Source organism: Dermacentor silvarum, chromosome 2 (genome assembly GCF_013339745.2).
Source record: "Dermacentor silvarum isolate Dsil-2018 chromosome 2, BIME_Dsil_1.4, whole genome shotgun sequence".
NCBI classification, from domain to species: Eukaryota; Metazoa; Arthropoda; class Arachnida; order Ixodida; family Ixodidae; genus Dermacentor; species Dermacentor silvarum.
Window position 1 is genome coordinate 134,699,426 of NC_051155.1, and position 13,672 is coordinate 134,713,097.

At 44.8% G+C, this 13,672-nt stretch overlaps 1 protein-coding gene and 2 long non-coding RNA genes across 3 annotated transcripts in view; 2 read left to right on the forward strand and 1 right to left on the reverse strand.

Annotated features, from left to right (window-relative positions):
* LOC119441792 (uncharacterized) overlaps nucleotides 1–13,672 on the reverse strand; it is a 45,039-nt gene that overhangs the window by 14,866 nt on the left and 16,501 nt on the right. The gene's annotated exons all lie outside the window — the stretch shown is intronic.
* LOC125943159 (uncharacterized) lies at nucleotides 414–2,988 on the forward strand. The gene is made up of 2 exons (XR_007465601.1): nucleotides 414–923; nucleotides 2,803–2,988. It is a non-coding gene; the product is annotated as an uncharacterized LOC125943159 (long non-coding RNA).
* Nucleotides 6,089–13,145, forward strand: LOC119441793 (uncharacterized). Its single transcript, XR_005190005.2, has 3 exons — nucleotides 6,089–8,636; nucleotides 12,804–12,824; nucleotides 13,038–13,145. It is a non-coding gene; the product is annotated as an uncharacterized LOC119441793 (long non-coding RNA).

Sequence of the window (13,672 nt, forward strand, 5' to 3'; positions counted from 1 at the left end):
GGATCCCCGGCCTGCAAGGCAAAATTTCGCCGCCTGCAGCAGACGGGCGGCCAACATGGAGGCCGCGGCTCCCCGCAGCAGCGGCCAAAGCCCAAAACATCTGACGTCACGCCGGAAGGCCGTCAGCCGGGAGCAACCAACCAAACCCCCAAGACCAATCAGCAAGTGCCACATCCACCCAAGACATCACAGGCGTCACAGAAGACGTCATCCAAGACCACCGACCAGGGCGCCCCCGTGTTCCAAGCCGGGGAATTTCCACCCCTGACCTCTGGCGGTGCCCCCAGGCAGCCAGCAAAGACATCCTCTCAGGTAGGCAGCTGGGCGGGGGCCGTCTCCTTCTCTCGCTCTTCCTCCCCCACCTCCTCCCCCGAATTCATCGTGCTCAAACAAGAGCTCGCTGCGCTCCGGGCAGCGTATTTACAAATGCTAGTAGGCACAGCAGGGGCGTGGCACTGCGGGTCATGTGACTTCCGCTTAACACGGGTTGTCATGGCAATCGTGAAGCTCCTAGGTGCCTAGGGACGTAATCGCTTAGGGACTTTTGAGGCACTGGTCTCCACTGAGCGCGGCTCGCTTATCGCCAGGACCGGGCGCAGCGACCTTGCATCCCACGTGCGTAGGGAGCGAATCGTTTAGGGCGCGTTGAATGTCTGACGGTGTCTGGGCCACGCCGACCGCGCTTTATTCTAGTGTTTATTCTAATCTGGTGGTGTAAGACCCGTATTTCTGAACAATTCGGTGGTGCTGACGTTCGCAATATTCACGTGGCTTAGCGCCTCGGCAACGCAGTTTGCGAGCCGGCGCTGTGTAGCAACGTCGCCGTGTCCGCCCTTTTCGCCAGCGTCATCACATCGCACATGCACATGGACGTCGAAGGTGGAGGTATTGTACGTGTTCCTGGAGGCCACGACTTATGTCACGTAAGTAATATAATGCTTAAGGTGGTGTTTTCGTTCACCCGTTTACGCGTCGTTAAAATGAGGCAGCGCATGTTTTCAATCGCGTTCAGTACTTGCCCGCGACTTCACACGATTTACTTTTATCGCTGGCTTTACTACAATTATCGCGTAGTGCAGTGAACCTAACGGAGCTCTAACTATAGTCTATCCAACACCCAACTCCTTCTGAGCGCGGGGCTCCTCGCACCTGAAATAACTACGCGATTTCCGCGAAGTTTGACACTTCGGCGTGCGCCTGATATTGTACAGCGCAGCCCGTCTGGTGCAGCAGACCAACGCCGGCTCATCCAGCGTGCGGTAGAGGCCACGGAATTCCAAGGGATCCCCGCCGACCTCCTTTAAGCCAGCGCAACCAGTCCTTGGACTGGTCCCCTCTTTTTGAGCGAAATAAAGAATTCACCACCACCACCCGTCTGGTGCATGCTGGTGCAGAGGGGCTTGTGGTGATCAACTGAGTAACATAATATTCGCTGGCTACATCTATGGCACAAAGGGGCACCAATACAGCGTATCTTTTACATTCGACTTGCCCTTGTACTAGCGCCAGAAATAATTGTCTTTCGCTATATTCATGACCGCGCGAGCTGCGGCGTTGCTGTACACGTTTTGCTTTCAAAGCTGGCATAAGGAAAAGTTTATTCATTCAGGTAATAGTTTCTCTGATCGGCCGCAAGGATTATATATATTTCTTCCTTACAGACATTTAGAATGAAACTTGTGATATCATTTGGATGTGCGAGATGTTCAAACATAGTAACGAAATTGTCTGGGAAACACAGTGCATACGTACCACCAGCAAATGTCTTTCAAACTTCAGTTGCCCCATCATCTTTAAAAAGGCCCAACATTGTGTCAAATATTCGCATTCGTATAACTGTTTGACAATATGCACTATTTGCAAGTTCCAGCAATATCACAGAAAAAATTGTCTACTTGCTATAGCATTATGCAAAAGGTGTTGGTCAGTCCTGTATAATGAACCTGCATAACTGACAATTTCTCCAATTTGGTAGCATTTTTCTGCTGCTTGAGGCTGAATGAGTGAATAATTCGAAGGCCGGGAAGACTGACCATGCCCGACCGCATTATTTACTAACATAGAAGAAAATGGAGTGCCCTAGCACAATGGAGCTTCACTCAGTGCAAGTGGGTTCGTTATCTTGAGTCTCCAATGAGAAGCCAGACCTGCCAACCTTAAGATATAAAAAATACTACCGCAATAACACCAAAATTTGCTGAAAAATACTAAATGTTCTTCATTAGTGAAGACGCACAGTTTGTTAAAGAAAATTACCTGTAGATACGCTTCAGAAATTTGCATAGGAAACTCGCATCAAAACAATATTTTCATCCCAGAAAAACGGGAATGTTCATGATGCTTATTCGTGAAATATCCATATAATGACAGCCAAAATTTCACCTGCCATTTGCGGTGGTGCTGCTACGGATAGGTCAAAATAATCTAACGGGTACAAAAAGTAAGGCTCTGAAAAAATACCTTCACAGCTGTATGTTTGCATTCTGCTGAAGTCAGTTCAACCTTAAATAGGAACAAAATGAAATGATTGGTGTCAATACGACCATTCGCAAACAAGGTCTCGAAATACGATAAAATCATAACAGTTGGCCGATATGCAAGGCCTATCAGGCTGTAATAGTATAACTAACTTGAAGGCCCTGCGCTGTCTTCAGGTCCCAGGACAATATATGCTGTTTACATGCCCATTCCGTTTTGATTAGAATTGACTAATCTATGGTGAAAGTTATTTGCCGATTTTGAGAAATGTTCCATTATACGAGAGGCCTTGTTTGAGCTGCATTAATTTTGCACTTCTTGCAGATGCTGCTCAAGAATGCACATCGACTTCTTCAGAAGGTTCAGAAGAGGTCTTCTTCAGAAGGTTGGCGTAAAGCCAGCAATTTTAATGCAGCCAGTCTGTCTGTACGACCACTTGGTGCAAACTTTCATTTTTGTGTTACACACACACTCAATACAATAACTGTAATAAAGGATTTGAAAAATACAGTTCTCGAGTAGGACCTCTATTACCCAGAAGAACCATGCAATTACAGGAAATACTGAAAATTGAGCCTATGTGCACCTTTCATAGCATGAAACAGTTTAAAGCAGGTGTATGTAGCATCAAAAAATCAAAGTGAAAAGCTTGCTACATAATGACAACTGTAGAAATGTAGAATGCCACACAAATCCAAATGAAATTTGTTTCAGGTTAAATACAAAGTTCAAAGTAATGAAGTTTGGCTTATATGCTGATGGAGTTCTGAAAATAACTTTTTAAAGCATGCTATAGAGGGTGTCCCAGCGGTATACCACGCAGCACGATTAAAAAAAGCGGAATGGCATTGCGTGAAGCAAACCTAGTGCGTATTGTTTCCAGTGCAGTGGAGTAGCTGCCAGTAATTTTTTTTGTTACTGAGATTTAATTAGTTAATTGTAATTATCTAACTCGAGAAGTAATGTCCTAATCATCAAAGTGTCAATGAGAAAATTGTAGAGCAACATGAAAAACTCCTGATACAGCTTTCTGTTGCTCAATACGTGCTACATAAATGTTTTTTTTTTCCGAGTGTGAAAGGAGCCCGCGAACACACGCAGAATTGCCGCACGACTGGCCGCTCGAGGCGCTTTGCGTGTATTCGCAGGTATCTTTCGCGCTCGGAAAAACACATTGGTGTAGCACGTATTGAGCAACAGAAAGCTGTATCGGGAGTTTTTCATGCTCTACATTGTTCTCATTGACACTTTGATAATTAGGACATTACTTCTCGAGTTAGATAATTAATTACAATTAACTAATGAAATGTCAGTAACGAAAAAATTACTGCTGGCTACTCCACTGCACTGGAAACATTACGCACTAGGTTTGCTTCGCGTAACGCCGTTCATCTTTTTTTAAATCGTGCTGCATGATAGCTGGGACACCCTGCATATCATCCTTGCCACGGGTAACATTTCAACACCAAACTTACGCTTCAGCATTTGTTTTTAGAGGATCTCCCGACTCTAACATACAAGTGACGCCTCAAGAAACGTTTGTACTGCTGACAAATTCCTCACAAGTACAACTGGTAAGATGAAGTACCAGCGAAAAAGCCCCTGAAAACAAAGAATCACAGAAATTTCTGTTACCACAGCAATCAGTCTTTCCTGCCAAGCCTAATTCTATTCTACACTTAAATAATAAAAAGCTTGCATAGTGCTGTGCTAAGTGATGCTCTCAGTACTCCCCATCTCGGTAATATTTCACTTATTTCCAGCATACTGTTAAATATTGCATTGCTTTTTGTCTGGCCAGGAAACTACACAGGGAAGTTTAAGCTTTTGAAATGCACTCAAGTAAAGACCGTCTTGCAAGTTAAAATAGAATTCCGAGAGAAAAATACATCAGCAGCCCCCTCGTTTCCTGTTGTATGCTGGTAAAAAGCAACAGGAGAAAGAGTGGACAGGGTGCAGGTGAGACTTTCAAGTCGTCCCTTAAGGTTTGTGCGACTCCTAAAAGTATGGACTACCTACAAGATTCCACACACTTGAGTGGCCAACTGACCCAAGTCTAGCTAACAGGACTGTTTTAATAGAGTTTACATCTTAGCTGCATAGATTATTCTAGACAGTGGTGATAATTTTTTACTCAAAGTTTGTCTCTTTTATTGCATAGTTCTTTTTACTGTCCCTTTATGAAGTTTGCCATTAACCTACCTTGTATGCAATCCTTTCCAAGAGCAGTCAAGAATTTTACATGGAAACACATGCGGTGGAGAGAATCTGGTTAATTTCAACCACTTGTCTGAAAATTTTCATTCTGTGGTCAGTAGTGCTAGGGACGTGGTCTATGTGGACGCGGCGGAATACACAAATAGAGTATGTCGATAGTTGCTACCAGTCTAGAGGGTGACTCCAGAGTTAGTGGCAGTGTAAAAACAGGAAAGGCTGAGGTGGCGGAGGAGGCTGCCTTAGCACTGGCAATAGCCTCCACGGAGGCCAACATCAAAGTCAGCGACTCCAAGACCGCCGTCAAAAACTATGCCAAAGGAAGAATCTCGCCGGAAGCGCTACGAATTTTAGCTAATTATCGTGAAGATCGGAAAGTTTACATTATATGGGCACCCGCACACTCCTCCCTTCCCGGGAACGAAATTGCACACAACCTGGCTCGAGAACTGACGGACCGAGCAGGTAACACGCAAATACTGGGAACGGAGAGAGACCGGATGACCAGCTTTACAGAGATAACCAAACACTATAAATTGGGCAGGGCCCGTTTCCCCCCGGCACACTCCTCGCTAAGTAGACGGCAAGCGACAGCATGGCGCTTGTTGCAAACAGAAACATATCCGAACCCGGTGGCCTACCACCGCTACTATCCAGAACTTTACACCGACAGATGCAGATTCTGTCAAGAAAGGGCGGACTTGCAACATATGGTTTGGGCTTGTCCTGGGACACCCATACAGAATAAAACACACAAGACCAGAGAGCAGTGGGAGACCGCGCTGCTCAGCTCTGCACCGGAAGACCAACTTAAGGCAATCCAGCAGGCCGAAGATGCCGCCAGAGCCCAAGGGCTCGAGGCCGTCATCTAGGTAGAGACGCCTAGGTCTCACAAATCTGCTACACAAATAAAGTTTATTCCTCCTCCTCCTGGGGTTTTAGGTGCCAAAACCATGATTTGATTATGAGCCACACTATAGTAAGGGACTCCGAATAATTTGGAATGTCTCGGGTTCTTTACCGTGCGCCCAACGCATGGTACACGAGCGTATCTGCATTTCACCTTCATCGAAGTGTGGGCGCCGTGGCCGGGATTAATTGAAATGCTGTTGGTGTGGTGGAGAGAACAAACAATTATTACTTAATGTTTGGAATATGGTGTTGCAATACTGGCTTTGATTACATTGCTAAAGGGCATCAAAATGTTGGGCTTTTTGAGGTTAGCTTTCACATGCCCATCTTTATGCTTGCAAGCGTACAAGTGGAATGCCAAATTCTCTTAGAAGTTGCCACTTCACAGTTGGCTAACCTTTTGGAATGGATATCAAACCTCAGTTAATGAGAACACTGCAGTGACCTCTTTTCTAGCACGATAGTTAAGCCCTAAATATGACACTAACTAAAGCATTGGCATGTTGGTAATCCACAGCGAACTGATTTGGCAGGCAGAGGGTGAGGATGGACGAGGCTGACTACTAAAAAAATTCAAACAAGGTGTGAATATACAGGGTGTTTCAGCGAACACTTTCAAAAATTCCTAAAGGTTGCCTGTGGCAGATAGCACAATTCTAGTTCGTGAGCTGGTCTACTCGAAGAGGCGGACATTACTTGCACACGAAATTGAAATGTATAATCGAATAATTAACAGAAATTCACTAATTAGGTTTTTAACTAATTACCTGATGGCCCATATTGCAATTTACAAATTGTAGCCGTGGAGTTCGCAAGGCGGATCCACTTGGAACGAATTCTCGCGATGGCACCAGTTTCGAGATATTAATTCCCCAACTTTGCGGAGAAATGCATTGGCGTTCCAGTTAAGTTCTTAAGAAAACGTTGCTTTTTGCATTGAAGCACAAAATTAACTGGAACGCCAATACATTTCTCCGCAAAGTTCGGGAATTAATATCTCGAAACTGGTGTCATCCTGCGAATTAATTCTAAGTGGATCCGCCTTGCCAACTCCACGGCTACAATTTGTAAATTGGTAAAATTCTACTTATCCGAGATTGCTCTGACTCATATTCACCAAAATTGTATTTGGCCAAGCTTGATCTGACTAATATTCACAAAGATTCTACTCAGGCAAGCTTGCACCGAGTCATATTCACCAAATATCTACTTAGCCAAGCTTGCTACGACTTATATTCATCAAAATTCTACTCAGGTGAGCTTGCACTGAGTCATATTCACCAAAAATCTATAGCTTGCCGAGCTTGCTTTGACTCATATTCACTAAAATTATACTTGGATCAGCTTTCCCTGACTACCACATGACAATATTCACTAAAAGTTTACTCAACTGAGCTTGCTCTTACTCGTATTCACCAAAATTCTACTCAGTCAGGCTCAAACGAACTCAGACTGACGGTTAGTTCGAAGTCTTAGTGAGCCGACGTTTGAGTGAGTTCACCGTGCTATGTATACATTACATTATGTGACCTGTGCGGTAAATAAGCAAACATTGTCTATGAGTACGTGTTACATCGGGTGAAATAAGGACAACTGTAAACACTGCAGTTAGTTTTCTAGAGTTCAACTGACCGTTACGTGAAAGCTTCGCCTCATGTCGATTCAAGCAAGTGCATTGGATCTGCATCATATTTTTTGCCAATCCTGCTGGCTGTCCTAGTCATTACTGGGTGGCCACATTTTGTACATTTCAACACAAAATTTAATAAATGACTGTAGTGCAATATATTAAAAAAATATGCTTGCATCACTGCACGTATAACAATCACAACATGACACAAACACATGCGCATAAGATGGACACAAATGATAAATACATAAACAAATGGAATCAGCTAGCCACCACCTATTGAAAAAAAAGAAAAAGCACAGGACTACGTATAACCATTCCCCTTGCCAGGTACATGGGCTATAGGAGAAACACACGTGCAACCTAGCAGTTACCTCGAGGTAGCAGCTATGGATGCTTTTGCATTCGCAGCTGGCCACTCAACCACTCAAGTGTGTTCAGTGTGCACTTATACTTAGGCACACTTTTTATTGTCTGTATCTCAAAAATTTAATGTGGCTCCTCAAAATTTTGAGAATGTTTGGATTCTGAGGCTTGCAAAGGTAAATATTTTTATTCCATTTTCGTTCAAGGTGAAGGCTCATACAAAAGATTAGAGATATTGTCAGTGCCCCTCACTTTCTCTCAGAACATAAGTGGTCTGTTATTGAGATTCTAGCAGCTTTTCAGCAGCAAGAAAGGGAATCAGCTTCCCCTGTTTTCAGCATTGGGTTAATGCAGGCAATTCAGGGAGGCATAAAGTTTTGCTTATACAATCGTCTTAAAGTCTTGCTTATACAAGAATATTGCTAGGAGCAGGAACCGCTAATGCGCAATCACGAGCAATACACACACATCCGTTTTTCAGAAGCTGACGTTAATCACGGGTAGCGCGAGGGTCTCTGCGTTGACATGACGACTCCGCTGCAGCCGAATTCCGAATACTGCATATTCGATGACAACAGCTATAGGGGCTTGTTGATAGGTCCTCTTGTAATTTGTTTAACCGCAGGTAGAACGACACAGGCATAAAACACACACGAGACAGCACACAACGCTGAACGACCACCTGCGAACAGCTGTTTACGTCCGCCATTTCTCCTCGTATTGAACTTCACAAACCGCGGTTGCGCACTCCAAAACAAAGTAAACTTTGAAGCGTTTTTAAATTACAAAACGCACGTATTATTTGGTCCTAATAAAGAGAGGTCAATTATATTATAACGCGCACGTCTTTTTCATTACATTAAACGAATTTATGCGGCGTGTGCGACAAAATCTGGCAGCAAGCAACTCTGGGCGTCGCATAATCGCATTGTTGACATCGCACCATGTGAAATGGCCGTTGCGAATTTCGCACCTGCGAAAATCGCAGTGCAAAATCGCACCATGTGAAACAGCCTTCATTCCGGTTTGCTGGCATGTACGTACATGTTTGTTAGGTGCCCTTACTCTACTGTCTACAGCAAAGTAATTTTACGAAAAGGTACCCCTGCCACAATACAAAATTATTCTGTTCGTTGTGAAGCAGCAACCTACCATTGTTCAGTTATTCAAATGTGTTTATTTTGTAATCAGGTAATCCTCAAGTGTCCCAAAGTTGGCCGCGCATGCACCTGTTGCTGATGTTGCACTGGTTCTAGTTATTGCAAGCATGGGGCATGGCTTTCCTTCATAGTTATGGTTCAAGTACAAGATGGAGCTAGGTGCTCCATCTGTGTGACGACGCCTAGAACTGAGTGGAAAATTATGGCTTGTGTGTGATCTGGGCATGGAATATTGCATGAATTTTGCCTATCAATTAGACTTCAGCTAGCACCATGAAGTCAAGGAAATGCCCTCTGGCGCAAGAGGGGCAAAATGTCTCCGCTAAAGCAAAAAACAGACGTGCAAATGATCCTCCCGAGCGTGAAGACAACATTGTTCTGCGTGGCATTCAAGCCAGCTGATCTGCATGTAACCCAACTTCATTATACAAAGGCATATAGGTGAACACCACGCCTGCAAGAACGTCAAGGGCTAGAAGAATATGGGCTCTCTATACTGGCCAGAGCTAGGCAAGCCATGTCAAACGTATTTTCTGACAGCCTCCACAAGATGATCACAGCTCACGCAGGCCAACGTGACCTACTGAAACTTTCAAAACTTTCCATAACCACTTACAACTGGCAACACACTATTTGCATCCGCTAACTCGCATTACTTTGATTGTATTTGATTTGTATGATTCTCTTGAAGTCAGTGCCTACCAGCAGCCCAGCAAAGGCATGTCTCGAGGTGCAGTTCGTAATATGCAAGTAGAAACAGCTGAATCAATAAAAGAAGCATTGGACTCGGAAGGAGCCACGATACCAGCAGCATTACTAGTGGGTGAAAGCCAAATGACGCTGCTCACTTTACCGACGCCTAGGCGTCATCGTATTGTGAAGTACTGCAGCTGGCTGACGCCTGCGTCACTGTACGTACCCAGAATGTTGGCATGCTTTAGATGCCACGGGACTGGTTACAAACAAGACATGCATGCGTCCACCTGTTTGCATAAAGTGGGGCACACACGAACCTGAAGACTGCCTCATCACGGCTCCTCATTGTACGTTTACAGCGAAGATGGGCGCCTTGCCCAAATGCCCCAAAAAGCTTGTTTCAAAAAGAACTGAAGAAGCACACAGAGCAGTGGCCGCGTAGCCGATTACTGCACAGTCGTCCTCCAGCTCCCATGAATGCGAATACACCAGACGAGAATCAAGTGAACATGCTGCACAATACAGACAGAACAAGCTGCTATACAAGACCTATACACAAGCAGTGTCTGAATAATCAAAATGGAAACTTGGCCACCGCAGTACGTTGAGACATCGCACTGAAACGATTATGGAATATTTCAAACTGAGAGTGACATTAGTAGACGTACTGCATCAAACAGAACAGCTAGACAAGCAGCAAGCTGCTCTCTGCACGCCTCCTTGCACTTGAAAATGAGCAGCAGGTAAGGAGTGCACCACAAGCTGCAGAAGAAAGCCCGAGGAGGTGGGGAAAGCAGGCAGCGCCTGCAGTCAGCCACGCTGGAGCCAAGAAATTCTCATAGTAGGTGCACATCCTGCAAGTCTGCTTCTTCGGTGCGCAAAAAGAAAGTGAAACACAGCAAGAAGCAGCAACAGAAGAGGCTGCGCCAGTCAACAGGTACCATGAGGGCTGTGCTCCCTCAAGATAAACTGTGCACAAGAAAATGACAATTGAAGAAGCCATGTCACTTCTGGTTGCTAAGCTCGAACAGGTTCTCATAGAACAAGGCAAAATAGCTAAAGCTTCACATTCAGCAGCAGTAACAATGCCAGCAGCAACAACAGATGATGGCAGTGTGCATGGATTAGCATGGAAAACTCCTCCAAATCCTCATTCAATAATCGGAGTCATCTTTGCTCAATTTTTTCATGAGATTCTGAAAGACTGCGAAATCCACAACACCTATACCCTACTGCTAACCTCCCTCAAACCTTACAGACGGCCGCTACTATACGGCGGAAGCTGCTGCTGGAGTGCTAGTGCGACCTAATGCATGCGACCCAATAATGCAACCCATTGAAATAGCTGGGTCAGCTAGTTTAGCAAGAGGGCCAACCCGTCGTCCTGCTACTCCAGGAAAACAGAGGCACAACGCCAGACATACAAGGGTACAAAGGCTAACTCCAAGCGACTATAGAGCATCGGGCATAGTGAGGAGAGGCATCAATAGAGCAGGCTCAAACGGCCACATTTCCTTGCGTAGACGCTCCGCACATATAATTGAACATTATTCTATACTGCACTTCTTATGAGAAAATTTCAGTGTGCTGCAGGCTAAGGTAGTGCAAAGAAGCCGTTTTGACATTGGTCTACCTCTGTCCCAAAAGCAACCGCTGCACTCAAGGAGACTTCACTTGGCTTTGACATCTGCAAATTCACTTTCCCCAGCACAGAATACTCAGTGGAGGTTACTTCAGTGCACATCACTCACATTGGGGATACAAAGACGCATGACCAAGAGGATGCCACCTTCAAGAACACTGCAGACCTCAAGTTAGCAAATGACAGCAACTATCCCAATGCCACACCCACCACTCAAACCACAAGGACAGTACACTGATCTAACCTGGGCGACTGCAGGCTTCGTTCAGAGTGTCAGTGCAATTGTGACCCAAGACGCAGCGACCGTTATCTGATCTAGATAACACTTCAAGTGTAGGTGAAAATGTGCCACATTTGCAAAATCATGGCTACAGGCTGGGAGAATTTTCGTGACTCACTTGAATCTGCAGAATGTGAAGGCGTTGAAGAATCGCTAGCAACAATGTAAGGAGCGACATGCGAACAGAGCTTACTGGAGTAATATCTAACCCAAACAAGCACCTGCTGCAACTTTGGGGTGAGCAAGCCAAGCTGCTTACTGCATACTTAAATTGTGGCCACAAGCAACAAGCCCTGATCAATATTCTACACAAGACTGAGAAGGCGAGATGTTGTGCTAAGCAACTCACCTAAGACCAGTGGATGGACCGCTGCACGTTATTTGCACACATAGCCCTCAGTAAGCTGTAACACACATTCTCGACTATAACAGGATGAACTAAAAACTCTAATACTATTTAAAACACGACGTTCAATCTACAGTGCACATCTGAAGAATTTGAGGAACAAGCAGCAGATGCTTTCCCCAACCACCTCGCAGCAACCGACCGTCCCCAGACTTATATGCACTTTAATCACCACTTGCCAAGGAAGGAATTGAAAGCCTCTTTACGATGGCAGAACCTGTTGCTGCTCTCGAGCATGTCAACACTTAAAACGCACTTGGCAAAGATGGAGTCACTTGGCAGATGTTGAGGAATCCTCCCTGAAATTAGAAAGCAAGCACTACAGCTTGTAATCAATGAAATCTGGAATATTGGTTAATTCCCCATGTAGTGGAAACACTCGATGGTGATGCCATTACCGAAATCAGGCAAGAAACCAGACACTATAGCCAACCTTCGACCAATCTCATTCACATCGACAGCTTGCAAATTGCTTGAACAAATGTGCCTCGCGAGAGGGGCTGAACTACCATCTGAGAAAGAGGACTGTTTCCACCTGTGCCAGATTGGTTTCTGCCCCAACTTTGATTTATGCAACTATAGCTTCTTTCTGCCTGAAAGCACCACCAGTACCAGCCGCTGCGGAAGAAAAGTACCTGGGATCCTAGTCACAGTAGACAAGATGGATGTTCAACACAGTCTGCAACGAGGCGGTACTGGTAGCTTTTAGTGAAGCCTGCCCTTGTTAGGGTTGCCAGTGTTGTCAAAGCCTTCTTATGCAACCGGACGTTTCAAATATGAAGTGGCAGTAAACAGCCAAGGACTTTTACCAACTGCACAGGCGGAAATGCACGTAAACCTGGACCGCCATACTTGATTGCAGGAGTGATTTGCTGCAGAGATAAGAAGGTGACTTAACAGTTGCTGATAACATATACCAAGTGCAAGTACGTGCAGTATGCAATACCAGTTAGGCCGAAACAAATGCATTTACTCCAAACCAATTAGAAAAGCTCAATATTTTCTTTTTTTGTCTGCAGGATGCCACTCGTGTGCTTTGGGTAAGTATGCACAGGGTTGTATAAAGCTGCATAGGTGAAATTAGACTACTAGATACAGCTGTTAAGCCTAATGTTTTTCTTGGCTAAGATCTTGCACCTTGAACTCATTCAAGGTCATTAACTGCAGCACAAAAGTAATGGAGAACTAGCACAAGAACAAAGGCATGTAATGTACTTGTCTCAATTCTTGGGCTTGTGCCATCTTTTTTACAGTAATAGCGGCTGTAACAGCCTTGGTTGTTCTGATGTCTACTGGTGGTGTCACTGGAATTCCCAAATTTCCTGCAAGAAAATTGCAAATAAAAGGATTCTCATTGTGCTGTGAGTATTCGAACTTGCAACCGAAAGATTGGCAGTCCATAATTCTACATCTAAGCCACTCTGCTGAAGCTACAGCCGTGGTCAATAATGATCCTGGAGAGTGCGATCCAACAGGTGCCATGATTAGCTAACACCTGTTCAGTATTTGTGTACTGTATATAGAGCTGGCGTTCACGCCTTCAGGTTGTGGCACGTCACCGTCCCACTTGTGGAGGCAGTCTTATGTTAAATTTTCTTCTTGCACGTAATGACAATGATCGGATGAGTCTGCTTAGTCTTCATTATTCTTTTTCCAGTGCTTGGCTTCTCATGCTTACTGTATGGGACTGCTGATGTCTTGTTTTCCCCAAGGACAGAGTGAGGCCTATTGATGCGGTAGCCCAAATATAGATTTGAGAAAACCAAAACGAATTCAGCATTAACAACATAAAGGGTTGTTTTGATAGAGACCATTGCCAAGTCTGGATGTGAAAGAGTGAGCTTTCTTGCTCCTCTTTCACATCATACTTGGCCACTGACCCAGTGAA